This window comes from Ursus arctos, unplaced genomic scaffold (assembly GCF_023065955.2).
Source record: "Ursus arctos isolate Adak ecotype North America unplaced genomic scaffold, UrsArc2.0 scaffold_4, whole genome shotgun sequence".
NCBI lineage: Eukaryota > Metazoa > Chordata > Mammalia > Carnivora > Ursidae > Ursus > Ursus arctos.
The window spans coordinates 8,645,882-8,664,671 of record NW_026623056.1 but is presented as its reverse complement, the minus strand read 5'-3'; the positions used below and the strand labels follow the sequence as shown (position 1 = coordinate 8,664,671).

At 39.2% G+C, this 18,790-nt stretch overlaps 1 protein-coding gene and 1 pseudogene across 6 annotated transcripts in view; both read right to left on the bottom strand.

The window, feature by feature from the left end:
* NAALADL2 (N-acetylated alpha-linked acidic dipeptidase like 2) overlaps nt 1-18,790 on the bottom strand; it is a 1,320,052-nt gene that overhangs the window by 851,718 nt on the left and 449,544 nt on the right. The gene's annotated exons all lie outside the window — the stretch shown is intronic.
* On the bottom strand, nt 424-3,792 carry LOC113254977 (protein S100-A6-like; annotated as a pseudogene).

Below are 18,790 nucleotides of genomic sequence, written 5' to 3'. Positions count from 1 at the left end.
AATTCATTTATAATACTTCTAGTTTCCGTTTACTGGTATTGCCTAGCAGTTTAATATTTAAAAGAGATATTCTCTTATGGTAACAGAAAAAAATTGCTTATTTTCTTATTTAATAGAAAAGTAGTATCTCCAAGAGATAGTATTAATTAAGTAATGGTCAGAAAATACTTTTTTCTTGACCAAAAAAAAGGTATTTATTGGGGCGCCTGGGTGGCACAGTCGTTAAGCGTCTGTCTTCGGCTCAGGGTGTGATCCTGGCGTTATGGGATCGAGCCCCACATCAGGCTCCTCTGCTATGAGCCTGCTTCTTCCTCTCCCACTCCCCCTGCTTGTGTTCCCTCTCTCGCTGGCTGTCTCTCTCTCTGTCAAATAAATAAATAAAATCTTTAAAAAAAAAAAAAAAAGAAAAGGTATTTATTGAACAATTACCCACCACTGGATTTGACTTAGGCAGGCTGGATAGCGGGTATCTCCACCTTCATGTTTTATTTTCAGCCTTGAGGGCATCATTGTAGATCAAAGCCAAGGCCCCTAGGGAAGGTGACATATTCCTGGTCCTTGCTCCCATCTACATCTTCCATCAGCTTTGCAATGTCAGCATCCTGCAGCCTTGGGCCAATGGTAAGCTGTTCCTGGATCACTGCCTACAGCGCCTTCTTCTCAGCCTGTTCCTGTTGCCTTCCCTGCCTGAGTACTTCTGGAAGATGGCCACGAGGAGGCCAATGGCCTGATCCAGGGGACATGCCTTGGCTGGGCGCTGGTCTCAGAGCATGCAGCCAGGCAAGAGTCAAAGGACCAAGAAAATATATTGAATAACTGAATTCCCCAAGTGGTTGATTTCTATATGTAAAGATATTAAAGACATCAATCTCTGGTTCTTTTTTATTTACTTGGTATTTATTGTTCACAAAATCAAGATAAAGTGGAGTTAGTAAATATATAACTACCTATAACCTGCTGAATGATATATCAACAAATACTACCTGATATGATGTACATTCTAGCAAGGATTTGGTGGCATATAAAGAATTTGGTTTTCAGGACTTTGGTTTGGTCTTTTCTTATAGCCACTGCTTCCCAAGCAAATTACTTTCAGCTACACTGGGCATTTCTTTATTCCCTTAATCACTGTACTCTTCCACAGTTCTCTGCTTTTATTCACATCATGTCTTCACTCTGAAACATTCTTTCTACGTGAAACTGCCCTTTTTATCTTTAAAGCTCTATCTTAATAGTTACTTCTTCAGCTTCCCCAATGAAAATACTAATTTCATATAGCCACTTTCATGCTAATTTTGTTTACATCTCTTTGACACTAGATTTTGAACTTATCTAGGATGATAATAGTGTCTATTTATTTTGGTATCCCCTAGAGCCATGTAATAGGAGCTCATTAACTACTACTACTCAGTGAATGAGTGACACATGAGATTCTTCATTATAAATTTACTCTGCTCCACATTATAAATGGATTATAATTTCAACTAAAGAATGTCTACTATAAAAGAAAAAAAATATTTTTCTTTGTTCCTATATTCATCTTTTATTTTTACTATACTACAATAGAAAGTTAGCATCATTGTCTTAGTTGTTACAGACCATGTTCTAGAAAGTAATGTTATAATATCTTAAGGACATTCATGGTCTCTAGCTCATATGCGGTATGAAATCATGGCCTGGGCTCATATGGAGAATGCTATAGTGAACTTCTCTCTATTCATTTCTTTTCAGAAACATTAAGGGGAAAATATCACACACCCACACCTGAGCTGCCAGTCCCCAGAGAGACTTGCTTTTTGCATTTGCAATAAACTTTGAAGAGACTTTTTTCACAGTTGCTTTAGCATTAAGAAGAATGTCCTTTTACCCATCTGACAGACATTTCTCACATAATCACAGGGATGTTGTTTTAGTTAAATACAGGTATACAAGAAGAAGAGAATTGTAAAATCAGGGGGAAAAAATTAAAATAATCAATTGAATTCCTGGGAGCCTTCTTTTCTTCTTTCATGGAAATGCAAGGTAATTCAGTCATGTCTTGTCAATTATTAATGCAATGTTTTTTTAATGCATGGATTATAAAATGAAATATTCTGTGTCTTCTGGCTCTGAATGTTGGACCTGAATTTAAATTTGCCCTTTCCATTCACTAGAGGCAGAGAAGCAAAGATGGGGAATGAAGAGAAAGGCACAGACAAGGCAGACAATGGTGGTCAGCAGGAAACTAAAGGCAGATGGGAGAATCAGATGGCCAAGGAAGCTAGATAAATCCTACGTCCTTTAGTTTGTCTTTAAAACCCTGAGAAGCAGTTAAAAACAGATTATAAAATAGCAAGGTTTGTAAACAAGTTTGTTGCCTAATAGACTAACAGCAGTTTAAAGTATAATTGGGTTACCTAATCAAAACTCAAAGTAGAGAAGCATCATGAGGAATGCTAATTTTTTTTAATAAAATACCTTAAATTTTCTAATTGTAAAGTTGTTTTTGTGAATGTTGGGCAGAGGTTTAGGTGAAGGGAAAAAAAATCACTTTGGAATTTAACAGAAGTTACCGACTATAAATAAGCCACAAGCCACAAGCCACAAGCCACAAGCCACAAGCCACTGTGGGAATTATAAAGCCCGCTGAAATTCAAGTTCTGTGAGGCCCTTGCATAGTGCTACACTATATGTCTACTGCTTCTCCAAAAGTTGTATCTAATATACCATAGGAAATAATCACAAAGTTTCTGAGGTTCAAGTCGAAACAAAGGGAATCAAATGCTTTTATTGTCACGCAACATTTTGAAATTGACAACACTGCAATAACTTGCGGTTTGCAGTTAACCCAGCAAATAATTTGACTCAATTTTTATGTTTATGTTGATAAAGTAAACACAATTCAAACAGCACCTTAATAATAGAGTATTTTGAAATCTATTACAATAAAACAAACCATATAATTACATATTTATGCTAGTTACTGCTAGACAATAGAACATAAGCACAGAATACAAATGTTCAGAGTAAGGTTAGTAAACTCAATAAAAAAAAAAAAATGCCACAAATGATAGGGTCACTAATTCAGATTTTTCAAATGCCAGATTCTCTCTTAGGGTCATGTTTGAAAAGAAGCAAGTCCATTCTTTTCTCTGAATGTAAATTGACAACTTTGGCTATAAAAGCTACAGATAAGCAACACTGAAGGTAGCAAAAAGGGAAGGTATTTAACCAATAACAAATGAAGTGAAAGTCTGCTATTTGAACTAAAGACTGATGCACTGCATTCACTGATAGCAGTAGTCTCCTTTACTATTATAATTGAACAATTTCCTATTTTATCTTTCTTTTTGATTTTTATCTTTCTTTTTGAAGGCTCAACTGGTCCTTCAAATATCAGTCTGATTGGTATTATTCTATAATATCATGCTTTTGAATTAAATCCAGTGAGCTGATTTAACAATAAAGTAACAGTAAAAAACAAACTTGGTTCTATGAAATAGGAGCTAAAATATACTTTTATTTTTAATGTTTTTTTATTATATTATGTTAGTCACCATACAGAAAATCCCTGGTGTTTGATGTAAAGTTCGATGATTCATTAGTTGCGTATAACACCCAGTGCACCATGCAATACGTGCCCTCCTTACCACCCATCACCAGCCTATCCCATTCCCCCACCTCCCTCCCCTCTGAAGCCCGCAGTTTCTCAGAGTCCATAGTCTCTCATGCTTCATTCCCCCTTCTGATTACCCCTCTTTCTTTATCCCTTTCTACCCTCACCACCAAGCTCTGTAAATGTGTAGTCCTCATTTACCGTGCCTGCAACATCACTGACTCTTGTCTGAAATTACACTTTGAAGAATAGGAGGTTACATACAATCAATACATTCATAAACATCACCATTTGCTTTGCATTTGCTATCACTTACATATTAACATACTGCCAGTTCAGAAGAGAAAATAGCATAATGCTGCCAGGTTTTATGGAACTATTTCTGAGTATTAAGAGGCAATATTTCCTAGACTTTACCATATTACTTCAATATCTTAATTGGATTCTATGGTAATTTTAATGCAAACATATCATTTTGGATTGCTGTGCCTCTTGCCAGATTTTTAAATTTGAAAATGAGTGTTTATATTGCTAAAATTAATTCAAATTGAGACTTCCAGATGTTTATATATGTGCACAGGTGTCTACTCTCCCCTGTTCCATATGCCCATTAAAAATGAATACTAGGGTATATAAGAATAAAAGAAACCTTACATGTGGGCCCCAAACCAAGAAACGGTGCCATTCCTAAGCCAGAAACATCAAAGCTTTTCAACAGTAGTGGAATTAAGCTAAAGAAGACACTTTGGGTCAATCTTCTGAGCTACATCGGAGTAAAGTTATTTTGCCTGAGAAGTAAGTGGAGTCCGCTTTGGTTGATTTCCACAAAAATCTCTTTACTCAAAGAGGTTGGAGATGAAAATAGAAAGAATATGAACCCACTAGACTCCCCACAGATGGATTATTTTTCACTGTTGCTCACTGGCTCCACTTGGAAGCATCTATCCAAGAAGTACCAAAGACCATTTTAAATGCCAGTGGCTAGAGCAAGCAAAAAACTGGCATGGGGTTGGCAACATGCAGTAAAGTGCCATTGGCAGTATGATAGAAAACACCAGGCACTGTAGCATCTTGTCTGTAGTATTCATCATACTATGAACATCACAGGAAATCTGTCAGCATACAGAGAGACAATTTAGAAGAAGAAATTCTGAGTATGCACATTATTTTAACTCTGTACCTATCTTCCATATTTTTGGAAATAATAAAATACAGTGTGAGCAGATAACACTCAAATCTTTGATCAAACTTACTGACCAAAGTCAGACGTTTGAGAAGATTCTGCAATGTAAGAAACTCCAACAGGATAGTCTGCTGAGTCAGAGCGACGGGATGCATATGAGGCATTTATATCAAGAGATTTAAAAATAAATACATTTTCATTCACAATTAAAATAAGATTTAATAGAATACTGCATCATAGAAATTAAAGCAAGCAGTACTAGAAATGTAACAATATATGATCAGACATAATTGTTCAGAATAAAAATGATGCTTTTCAAATTTAAAATCGTAATAAGTACAGTGTTTAGCAGACTAGATACTACAGAAAATCAAAGAAGGGGGAGGGGAGTTAAGATGGCGGAGGAGTAGGGGACCCCTTTTTCAGCCGGTCCCCTGAGTCGAGCTGGATAGGTACCAGACCAGCCTAAATAACCACGGAATCAGCCTGAGACGCAGGATGATGCATCTGGATCTCTACAAATGAACATCTCCAGCGCTGAGTATTGAGGTACCAAGAGGGGAGCTGTAAACCGTGCACGGATATCGGAAGATAAACGGAAGGGGGAGGGAGCCGCCGTGTTTGGGCGCCGGGAAGCGGCAGCCACCTGCACGGGGGAGCGGGAAGACACACAGAGGGTACCCGCGAGAGAGCGGACTGAGACCGGTGAGCCGTGAACGCGCGCGCCACCAGGCATCTCCCGGAACACCGGAATCCCGGTGTGCTCACGGGATCCAGACTGAGACCGGGAACTCCCGGAGCGCGCGCGGGGCGGCTGGCGGCTGGCGGCTGGCGGGCCACCTGCACGGGGGAGCGGGCGGACTCGCGGTCGGCACCCGCGAAACAGCAGACTGAGACCCTGAACCGGGTGCGCGCGCCACCAGGCTTCTCACGAAACTCCGGTGTGCTCACCGGGCATAGACTGAGACCGGGAGACCCGGGAACGCGCGGGGCGGCCGGTGGCTGGCGGCATTAGAAACACAAAGGACAGAGACGGGGCGGCCGGTGGCTGGCGGCATTAGAAACACAAAGGACAGAGACGCGCCGGCCCTGGAAGTGAGGGCAGGGTCGCCGAGTTGGTGCGCACATCCCGGGACGCCGCAGGGTTGAGCAGCACCAACAGTAACAGAGTTAAAGTGGCCAGAACATCAGTGGAGAACGGGCTGCAATCCCTCTGTTCTGCGACAATGCAGCCGCTGCTGCTCTGACCCTCAGAAGAGGCATAGCCGGCCGCCAGGGAAAGCCGCCAGAGAACAAAAGCCTGGAAATACCGGCTCAGAGAGTGCCCATCCCCATCCTCCCTCGCAGGGGCACGGAGACTCTACCCAAACAGGGTTGCCTGAGTATCGGCGCGGCAGGCCCCTCCCCCAGAACACAGAAGGCAGGCTGAAAAATCAAGAAGCCCACAACCCAGGCGCCTGGGTGGCGCAGTCATTGAGCGCCTGTCTTCAGCTTAGGGCGTGATCCCAGCGTTCCGGAAAGGAGTCCCTCATCGGGCTCCTCCACTGGGAGCCTGCTTCTTCCTCTCTCACTCCCCTGCTTCTGTTTCGTTCTTGCTGTCTGTCTCCCTCTCTCAGATAAGTAAATAAATAAAATCTTTAAAGAAGAAGCCCACATCTCTAAGATCCCTATAAAACAAGGGGCACGGCCTGGGACCCAGTCAATAATTTTGGGCTCTGGAAACCCCGCAACCTCTCTTCATCAGAATGACAAGAAGGAGAAGCCCCCCCCAGCAAAGAAAGGACAGTGAGTCAGGGGCCTCTGCCACAGAAGTAACGGATATGGATGTAACCAAATTATCAGAAATGGAATTCAGAGTAACAATGGTCAAGATAATGAGTAGACTTGAAAAAAGTATTCAGGAAAATATTACTGAGAATATACAATCCCTAAGGGAGGAAATGAGAGCGAATTTGACAGAAATTAAAAATTCTATGAGCCAAATGCAGGCAAAACTAGAGGCTCTGACGGCCAGGGTCACGGAAGCGGAGGAAAGGGTTAGTGAATTGGAGGATGGGTTAATAGAGGAAAAATTAAAAATAGAAGATGGTCTTAAAAAAATCCACGCCCACGAATGTTGGCTACGGGAGATTACTGACTCAACGAAACGATCCAATGTTAGAATCATCGGCATCCCCGAGGGGGTGGAGAAAAACAGAGGTCTAGAAGAGATATTTGAACAAATTGTAGCTGAAAACTTCCCTAATCTAGCAAGGGAAACAAAAATTCGTGTCCAAGAGGCAGAGAGGACCCCTCCCAAGCTCAACCATGACAGACCTACACCACGTCACGTCATAGTGCAACTCGCAAATATGAGATCCAAGGATACAGTATTGAAAGCGGCCAGGGCAAAGAAATTTCTCACGTACCAAGGCAAAGGCATCAGAATTACATCAGACCTGTCTACACAGACCTGGAATGAGAGAAAGGGTTGGGGGAGCATTTTTAAAGCTCTTTCAGAGAAAAACATGCAGCCAAGGATCCTTTATCCAGCAAGGCTGTCATTCAGAATTGATGGAGAAATAAAGACATTTCAGAATCGACAGTCACTAGCCAATTTCGTAACCACGAAACCAGCCCTACAGGAGGTATTACGGGGGGTTCTATAAAAGTAAAAAGGCCCCAAGAGTGATACAAAACAGAAAGTCACAGCCAATACAAACAAAGACTTTACTGACAACATGGCAGAATTAAAAGCATATCTCTCAGTTCTCAGCCTGAACATTAATGGTTTAAATTCTGGTTTCAAACGCCACAGGGTTGCAGATTGGATAAAAAGAAATGACCCATCCATTTGCTGTCTACAAGAGACTCATTTCGAACCCAAAGATGCATTCAGACTGAGAGTAAGGGGATGGAGTACCATCTTTCACGCAAATGGACCTCAAAAGAAAGCTGGGGTAGCAATTCTCATATCAGATAAATTGGATTTTAAACTACAGACTATAGTTAGAGATGCAGAAGGGCACTATATTATTCTTAAAGGAAGTATTCAACAAGTGGATATGACAATTATAAATATATATGCCCCCAACAGGGGAGCAGCAAGATACACAAGGCAACTCTTAACCAGAATAAAGAGACATATAGATAAAAATACATTAATAGTAGGGGACCTCAACACTCCACTCTCAGAAATAGACAGAACACCCTGGCAAAAACTAAGCAAAGAATCAAAGGCTTTGAATGCCATACTCGACGAGTTGGACCTCTTAGATATATATAGAACACTACACCCCAGAACCAAAGAATACTCATTCTATTCTAATGCCCATGGAACATTTTCAAGAATAGACCATGTTCTGGGACACAAAACAGGTCTCAGCCGATACCAAAAGATTGAAATTATCCCCTGCATATTCTCAGACCACAACGCTCTGAAATTGGAACTCAACCACAAGGAAAAATTTGGAAGAAACTCAAACACTTGGAGACTAAGAACCATCCTGCTCAGGAATGACTCGATAAACCAGGAAATCAAAAAACAAATTAAACAATTTATGGAGACCAATGAGAATGAAAATACAACAGTCCAAAACCTATGGGATACTGCAAAGGCAGTCCTAAGGGGGAAATACATAGCCATCCAAGCCTCACTCAAAAGAATAGAAAAATCTAAAATGCAGTTTTTATATTCTCACCTCAAGAAGCTGGAACAGCAACAGAGGGACAGGCCTAATCCACGCACAAGGAAGCAGTTGACCAAAATTAAAGCTGAAATCAATCAAGCAGAAACCAGAAGTACAGTAGAGCAGATCAACAGGACTAGAAGCTGGTTCTTTGAGGGAATCAATAAAATTGACAGACCACTGGCAAGACTTATCCAAAAGAAAAGAGAAAGGACCCAGATTATTAAAATTATGAATGAAAAAGGAGAGGTCACGACGAACACCATTGAAATTGGAAGGATTATTAGAAATTTTTATCAACAGCTATATGCCAATAAACTAAGCAATCTGGAAGAGATGGAATCCTTCCTGGAAACCTATAAACTACCAAGATTGAAACCGGAAGAAATTGATTTCTTAAACAGGCCAATTAATTATGAAGAAATTGAGTCAGTGATAAACAACCTTCCAAATAACAAAACTCCAGGCCCGGACGGTTTTCCTGGGGAATTCTACCAAACATTCAAAGAAGAAATAATACCTATTCTCCTAAAGCTTTTTCAAAAAATAGAAACAGAAGGAAAGCTACCAAACTCATTCTATGAGGCCAATATTACATTGATCCCCAAACCAGGCAAAGACCCCCTCAAAAAGGAGAATTACAGACCGATTTCCCTAATGAATATGGACGCCAAAATCCTCAACAAGATACTTGCTAATAGAATCCAACAGTTCATTAAAAGGATTATCCACCACGATCAAGTGGGATTCATACCTGGGATGCAAGCGTGGTTCAATATTCGCAAATCAATCAGCGTGATACATCATATCAACAAGAAAAGACTCAAGAACCATATGATCCTCTCAATCGATGCCGAAAAAGCATTTGACAAAATACAGCATCCTTTCCTGATTAAAACCCTTCAGAGTGTAGGAATAGAAGGTACATTTCTCAATCTCATAAAAGCCATCTATGAAAAGCCTACTGCAAATATTATTCTCAATGGGGAAAAGCTGGAAGCCTTTCCCTTAAGATCAGGAACACGACAAGGATGCCCACTCTCGCCACTATTATTCAACATAGTACTAGAAGTCCTTGCAACAGCAATCAGACAACAAAAAGGGATCAAAGGTATTCAAATCGGCAAAGAAGAAGTCAAAATGTCTCTCTTCGCAGACGACATGATACTCTATATGGAAAACCCAAAAGAAGCCACTCCCAAACTATTAGAAGTTATAGAGCAATTCAGTAACGTGGCGGGATACAAAATCAATGCTCAGAAATCAGTTGCATTTCTGTACACGAATAACGAGAACGAAGAAAGAGAAATCAGGGAATCCATCCCATTTACAATAGCACCAAAAACCATACGTTACCTTGGAATTAACTTAACCAGAGATGTAAAGGACCTTTATTCTAGAAACTATAAATCACTCTTAAAAGACATTGAGGAAGACATAAAAAGATGGAAAGATATTCCATGCTCATGGATCGGAAGAATTAACATAGTTAAAATGTCCATGCTACCCAGAGCAATCTACACTTTCAATGCTATCCCGATCAAAATACCGAGAACGTTTTTCAAAGAACTGGAACAAATAGTCCTTAAATTTGTATGGAACCAGAAAAGACCCCGAATCTCCAAGGAACTGTTGAAAAGGAAAAACAAAGCTGGGGGCATCACAATGCCGGATTTCGAGCTGTACTACAAAGCTGTGATCACAAAGACAGCATGGTACTGGCACAAAAACAGACACATAGACCAATGGAACAGAATAGAGAGCCCAGAAATGGACCCTCAGCTCTTTGGGCAACTAATATTTGATAAAGCAGGAAAAAACATCCGGTGGGAAAAAGACAGTCTCTTCAATAAATGGTGCTGGGAAAATTGGACAGCTACGTGCAAAAGAATGAAACTTGACCACTATCTCACACCATACACAAAAATAAACTCCAAATGGATGAAAGACCTCGATGTGAGACAGGAATCCATCAAAATTCTAGAGGAGAACATAGGCAGCAACCTCTACGACATCAGCCTAAGCAACCTTTTTCATGACACATCCCCAAAGGCAAAAGAAACAAAAGATAAAATGAATTTATGGGACTTCATCAAGATTAAAAGTTTCTGCACATCCAAGGAAACAGTCAGAAAAACTAAGAGGCAGCCCACGGAATGGGAGAATATATTTGCAAATGACACTACAGATAAAGGACTGGTATCCAAGATCTACAAAGAACTTCTCAAACTCAATACACGAGAAACAAATAAACAAATCAAAAAATGGGCAGAAGATATGAACAGACACTTTTCCAATGAAGACATACAAATGGCTAACAGACACATGAAAAAATGTTCAAAATCATTAGCCATCAAGGAAATTCAAATCAAAACCACACTGAGATACCACCTTACGCCAGTTAGAATGGCAAAAATAGACAAGGCAAGAAACAACAATTGTTGGAGAGGATGTGGAGAAAGGGGATCCCTCCTACATTGTTGGTGGGAATGCAAGTTGGTACAGCCACTCTGGAAAACCGTGTGGAGGTCCCTTAAAAAGTTAAAAATTGAGCTACCCTATGATCCAGCCATTGCACTACTGGGTGTTTACCCCAAAGATACAGACGTAGTGAAGAGAAGGGCCATATGCACCCCAATGTTCATAGCAGCAATGTCCACAATAGCTAAATCGTGGAAGGAGCCGAGATGCCCCTCAACAGATGACTGGATTAAGAAGTTGTGGTCCATATATACAATGGAATATTACTCAGCAATCAGAACGAATTCTCAACATTTGCTACAACATGGACAGCACTGGAGGAGATAATGCTAAGTGAAATAAGTCAAGCAGAGAAAGACAACTATCATATGATTTCTCTCATCTATGGAACATAAGAACTAGAATGATCAGTAGGGGAAGAAAGGGATAAAGAAAGGGGGGGTAATCAGAAGGGGGAATGAAACATGAGAGACTATGGACTATGAGAAACAAACTGAGGGCTACAGAGGGGAGGGGGGTGGGGGAATGGGATAGACCGGTGATGGGTAGTAAGGAGGGCACATATTGCATGGTGCACTGGGTGTTATACACAACTAATGAATCATCGAGCCTTACATCGAAAACCGGGGATGTACTGTATGGTGACTAACATAATATAATAAAAAATCATTATTAATAAAAAAAAAAAAAAAAAAAAAAAAAAAGAAAATCAAAGAAGGGAACCAGAAGACAAACTCAAGACAAACTCAAGAAATTATCCCACAAGTCACAGGAAAAACAACAGTAAACGATGATGGAAAGAATTAATTAGAGTCCCGGCAGGTGTATAAGAAGATCAAACCTACTTATAATAGAAATTCAAGGAGAACCATATAAAAGGGAAAAAAATCTATAAATCACCCCTCTCTAAATTTCAGGACCTGAGTATATAGATTTAAATGTCCAAGTTCCCCCAAAAATGTAACAATTGAGGGTAGTACTATCACTGCAAATCTATGAATTTCAAGACAGAAGAAAAATCCCTCCAATTATCTATGCTTGAAACAAAAAGCAGGCTTACCTCAAATTCTGCTTCTGTGTTACTAAATACCACAAACCACTTAAGCACTGTCTTTAAAGGTTTTGGGGGAAAATGTTTATTACCCAGTCAAAAGTATTCCTGTGAGAAGGCAACAGACTGTATTTGTAATATATGCAAGGTATGTTAAGCATATTCTATTCAGTATAATTAAAAATATTCTCTAACTACTTGGGAGATAAAATAATGAAACAAAATTACCATCATAATATGAAAGTATAAACTGCTTGATGTTGAAATAACAGAACAAAATGTAAATAATTATTTTTAGTTATAAATAAACCATATGCTATTCTCAAAAATTAGTCTTGAAAAAATAGACGTAAAAATAGACGTATGAAAAATAATTATTCAATAAAGTAAAACAAATTTAGCAATCAAGACTACATGAATATAGGCGCCTGGGTGGCTCAGTCAGTTGAGTGTCTGACTCTTGGTTTCAACTCAGGTCATGATCTCAGAGACCTGAGATCGAGCCCCATGTTGTTGGGCTCTGCACTCAGCCTGGAGTCTGCTTAAAACGCTCTTTCCCTCTCCCTTTGCCCCTACCTCCTGTACTCTCTCGCTCACTCACAAATAAATAAATAAATATTTTTAAAAAAAGACTACATGAATGAAAGTTGAAAGTGATACAAGAAGGGAAGGGAAGGATTATATCTATCTATCTATCTATCTATCATCTATCTATCTATCTATCTAGGAGATAATACATTCAACATGGAAAATGACAATAAAAAAAGAAAATGGCAATGATGGCAGCACATAACAAAATTGCATCTGAGATCATCTTTTTAAGTCTTTTATCATTTTAAACATAAAAATTATATAGAAAAATGACTGAAAGAAGTAAAATATAGAAATAGAAAAATTAGTATTATCACATTTTGTTACAAAATAGAGGAGATCAAGTAAATTGAGGGAAGGATAGAACTGCTTCAGGTTCTAACTTAGAACTGAACTTGTCAAAGAAGTACCATTGGAAACATGAAATGAAGAAGTACCACAGAAACAGGAAATGCATCTTGTCTTTAAATACAATTCAAAACAAATTTTTGTGGGGCACCTGGGTGGTGCAGTCAGTTGAGTATCAGACTCCTAGTTTCAGCTCAGGTCATGATCTCAGGGTCACGAGATCAAGTCGTGTGTGGGGCTCCCCGCTCAGCACAGAGTCTGCTTGGGGTTCTCTCTCTTCCTCTCCCTCTGCTCCTGTCCCACCCTCTCTCTCTCTATCTTTAAAAAAATTTTTTTGTGTGACTATGTAGATTGTTGATACTGATGAAAATAAATTCTATCAGAGTCATAAAAATGTGTTCTTTTTAGAGCCTTTGAACTTTAATACAAGTTTTTTGAAGGAAATGTTCGTGTCTGATTTACTTTGGTAGAGTACGTAGCACATGGTAAGCACTCAAGTATTTGAGGGATTGAATGAAAACCCATTACCATAACCATTTAAATTTATTTTCACGTGCTTCTGTACAAAGGTGAGTCTATAATCTGAGAGATATCACATTTAAATTCATTTACAAGTGATTGGGTTATGCATTTGTTCAGGGTACATATTCTTTAAAGAAAAAAAAAGACTAATTCTATGCTGCATTTATAGACCATTAGTTGTATTTATTGCCTGGTTACCAAGTGATACCCCAAGTGCTAAGGGCTAAATCTCAATGAGTGGTACATACAAAAGGAAGTCATTGTGCTTTCCAACATGTTCCATTTCAAACTACAAATATGACAAACTTTTTTTGGCGGGGGGAAAAAAAAAACCTGCCCCTTTTCTTCTATTCTCCACACAAAGCCAGAGTGATCTTTTCAAAACATGAATCAGTTCATGTCACTGCCTTACTTTTTAAACCTTCTAATGACTTCCTATTATACTTAGGATCTAATCCAGACTTCTAAGGCTGCAAAACCCTCTATTACCCGGCCACTGCCTACTCTTTCACCTCATCATCTCATAGGTTTTTTGTCCTTGTTCACAACATTCCAGACTCCCTGACATTCTTTTTCTCCCTCAAAAACTTTCAGAGTCTTAGCTCTAGCAATTTTCTCTGCTAGGGATACTTTTTCCTATGTTCTTCACATTTCCAGCTTCTTTCCATCACTTAGGGTTCAGATCAAATATTACATCCTCTAAGAGGGCCACCCTGACAATCCTATCTAAAGATCCCTCTCTGACCCAGGACTCCATTATATTCCCTTAATACTGATCACCCGCTGATATAATGTCATGCTTGTGTAGTTTTACTTGTTCATTGTCTATCTCCCTTCTGTTACATTCCATTAAAATGCAAGCTCCATGTGAGACATTATATGTATTGCTCACCACTGTGCCTCCATCTACAACAATGAAAGGTGCTCAAAATATATTTGAATAGATGAACGTGGAAGTCTTTCTGCTCTTTTAATTTAAGCCCAGAAAATAAATGGCAAGGGTACATCTGAGGAATGTATATGGTAGCCTACTAATAAAGATATTAATCAATCAATATAACAATAATCATGGACGCTCAGGAAGCAACCTTTTAGTATTTAGTTAAATGATGACACTGATTAGAAGATTAACCAAGATCTAAATCAAGTTTAATTAATTAGACATTTATAGTGCTCAGTGTTGTTGAGCTGCCAGACAGAAAGATGTTTGAAGCAAACTCCTAGTCTTACAATTAGCAACCTTTACCATGGCATTGCCAACATACTGTTAGCAGTGGAAATCAGACTGCACAGGGCTTAGGCAAAGAGCAGATTTGTAACTGGAAGCTCTTTATATAACCTACAGAATCAGGGTTTTGGAACTAACTGAAGACAGAGGTATAGTTTAGTAATTACAGTAGATGTCTTGTTCAAAATAGTTTGTGTATTTGTCTACCGTCTATTTGGTTGGTGGGTTTACGTGTTTGCTTTCCTGTAAAAGGAAGGGAGAAGAAGCAGAGAACTTTCTAAAGACCAACAAAAATGAAATGATAATATAAAAGGGGAAGTGAATAGGTGAAGTTCAGTGTCAGCTGAAGTCCAACTGAGACTTACATTTGAAATAGTCCATTTTTTATCACTCAATTTGATTATTATCAACATTTAGAATCATTCATCCTTTAACAGTCTTCCAGATGCATGGGAAAAATTAATATGGCTTTTACATTTGCATTTGTAGTCCAAATCATTAAGGTAGAGTCTGGTATGGCTATTCTACTGAAAAGACTTATAAAATCAGTCATCTTCAATTAGTACCTTAGGTCTTTACCAAATATTTACAATACATAAAGACATCCCATAGCAAGTTAATTATTGTGTGTGTGCGTGTGTGCGTGCTTAAATAATTGTTTCATAAACATACTGTTAAAGGAAGGAGGAAAGGGGAAAGGAGAAAAGCAAAGAAAAGCAAAGAAAATCAAATCAAAGAAAAAAAAAAAGAAAAAAGATAATGAAAATTCTAACCTACCTGTAATCACTGACTAAAACCTATTTTTAAAGTTCTCTAGGGGCACCTGTGTGGCTCAGTCAGTTAAGTGACCAACTCTTGATTTCAGCTCAGGTCATGATCTCAGGGTCTTGAGATGAGGCCCTGGGTTGGGCTCCATGCTGGGTGTGGAACCCACTTAGGATATTCTCTCTCCCTTTTCCTCTGTCCCTCCCCAGCACTTGCTGGTGCTCTCTCCCCCCCCCCCAAAAAAAACCACAAAAATTAAATAAATAAAGTTCTCTATAGTGTTTGAATACTCTTACAGTTTTAATAAGAATTCTCCTACAAAGACACAGAGATAGAAATTGTGTTGATTAATCAAGTCAGTAGCAAATAAGGAATTTGAAATTCAGATGCTAACATAAATATAAAGGGAATATCATGTATTCTGTATCACCCTAAATCCAAGAAGACAACAGTTTGTTTCCTGAATTATTTCCCAAAAGCTATTAAACCTTTGGTTAAAAAAAAAAAAAGAACTAAATATTGTTCTCATGCCTAAAATTTATCACTATAAACGTGTTCTCAATGAGTATAACTATTTATGTAATCCTATTATTTCACAAATGTTCCTTCACCAAATCTGGCACATCCAAAATGAGATGCAACAGCAAATCCAAAAGGTAGGTTAAACATTTTCCCTTCTATCTCTTTTGAAATCTTTTTTTTTTTTTCCCTCTTGTTTCCTCAGGCCCTAATTTCCAGAAGAACATTCCTGAAACAAACAACATTAGAAGGTGTTCAAATCTTTATTAAGCAGGTACCATATGCCGGTGATTATTCTAAGAGCTTGGGATACATCAGGAATAAAACAGACAAAGACACTTCCCTCATGGAGTACAAGTTGGATAGATGGGAGACAAATTATAAACAACAGACAACATAAAGTACAAGTAATAAACAAAAGGATGCAAAGCTTTTCTTTAAGCTTGGCACAAAACTAAATTTGACCTGAACTGATGTAAAGTTACATATGTACTTTATCCCATCATATAAATAGCCATATATTTCCTTGCAGAAATATTTACGTGTTTAATAATGGTGTGATGCCCCAAACCCTCCTAAGGCTAGTATATTATATATAGTGTGTACCATTTAATCTTCCTAAAATGCAAAAAAAAAAAAAAAAAAAAAAAAAAAAAGCCTAAATTCCAAAACACATCTAGTCCCAAAGATTTTGTATAAGAGATTGTTGACTTAATGTAAAAAGTAGAATGAGGAATGAGATTACAATTTTTAAACAAATTGTCAGGGCAGGCCATGTGACGTGGGTTGATTGGTGTTTCCCCTTCCCCCAAACATATGCCCACCTAGAACATATGATGGTGACCTTATTTGGAAATAGGATCTTTGCAGAAGTAATTAAGTTATGGATCTTGAGACGGGATCATCCTGGATTTAGGGTGGGCACTTAATCCAATGACAGATGACCTTATAAGAGAAAGGCAGAGGGAGATTTGGGGCACAGTCAGACAAAGGTGAAGGCCATTCGAAGATGGTGGCAGAGACTGGAGTCACACAGCTACAAGCCAAGGAGTGACACCAGAATCTGGAAGAGAGGCATGAAAAGGATTCTCCCTTACAGCCCTCAGAAGAACAACCAACCCTATTGCTACAGACTGAATATTTGTGTCTCCCTCTACCACCCTCCTCTACCCTGCTCCCCACCACAATTCATACCTTGAAGCCTAATCCCCAGTGTGATGGTATGTGGAGGTGAGGACTTCAGGAGGTGGTTACATCATTAGGGTAGAGCCTCATGAATGGGATTAGTACCCTTATAAAGGAGATTCCAGAGAACTCCCTTACCCATTCTGCTCTGTGAGGCCACAGTAAGAAGATGGTAGTAGTCTACAAACCAGAAAGCAGGCCCTCAGCAGATAAGGAATCTGCCCATGACTTGATCTCAGACTTCCCAGCCTCCAGAATTGAGAGAAATAAATTTCTATTGTTTTGAAACCAGCTATGCTATGGTGTTTTGCTATAGCAGCCTAAACAGACTAAAACACCCATCAACACATTGATTTCCGATTCCTGACTTTCAGAACCGAGAGAATAAATGTCTGCTGTGTTCAGCCCCTCAGTTTGTACTAATTTATTACAGCCCTAATACTAATATACCTGATTAAGAAAATAACATTTAGGGGCGCCTGGGTGGCACAGCAGTTAAGCGTCTGCCTTCGGCTCAGGGCGTGATCCCGGCGTTATGGGATCGAGCCCCACATCAGGCTCCTCTGCTAGGAGCCTGCTTCTTCCTCTCCCACTCCCCTTGCTTGTGTTCCCTCTCTCGCTGGCTGTCTCTATCTCTGTCAAATAAATAAATAAAATCTTCAAAAAAAAAAAAAAAGAAAAGAACATTTAAGCAAAAGCAAAGTAGGTGATGAAAGCAAGCCGAGTAGATGTCTGTGAGAAAAACAATCTAGACAGAGGGGCCCTAAGTAGGCATATTCTAGGATAGCTACTGTGACTATGTTGATGATGAGTTCTAAGGGGGCCAAGGATAGAAGCAGAAAACCAGTATGACTCTAGTGAAATACTGCAAACAAGAGATGATGGTAATTGAGACCACAGTGGTATCAGCAGAAGTAAGAAGTAGTCAAACTCTGGCCATATTCTGAAGGTGTAAACATTATCATTTCCCAATGGACAAAATCCACAAAGTCATGAAAAGGAGAATTTTTGTGGTTGTTTTATGCTTTTTTTTTTTTTTTTTTTTTTTAAGGCTGGGCAACTGGGAGAATGGAGTTTATTCCTACTGAAATGTGGTATACCACAGCAGGTTTGGGGGAGACTATCAGACATATAGCATAGTTTGACATGTGCATTAAACATCCAGGTAGGTATGCTGAGCACATAATTGGCCATATGAGTCTAGGGTTCAGAAGAACAGTCAGAAGTGGCAATGGAGAGTTGAAAGCTGTTAACATAGAGCTAATAATAAGACAACTAAAAAGGAAGGGAAAACGGAGAGGACCAAGGACTGACTCCTGGGTACTCCAACTTTAAAAGAGTGGGTCTAAGGGCCAACTGCAAAGGAGATTGCCAAGGAGCGCCTAGTAAAGTAAGGGGAAGCCAAGAAAGTGTGTTACTCTACGGCTAAAAATGGAAAGAGGAAATAGTAATCAACACTGTCAAATGCTGCTCATAGATCAAGTAGGATGAGGATTAAGAATTTACTAATGGATTTAGAGATAAAAGTAATTAGTGACTTAGATAAGAGTAGTTTTGGTAAATGGTCTGAGCAAATGCCTGACAAGAATGGGCTTAAAATAAAGTAGGAGGGAAAAACAGCAAGCAGCAACCAGGGACAATTATTTAAAGAAGC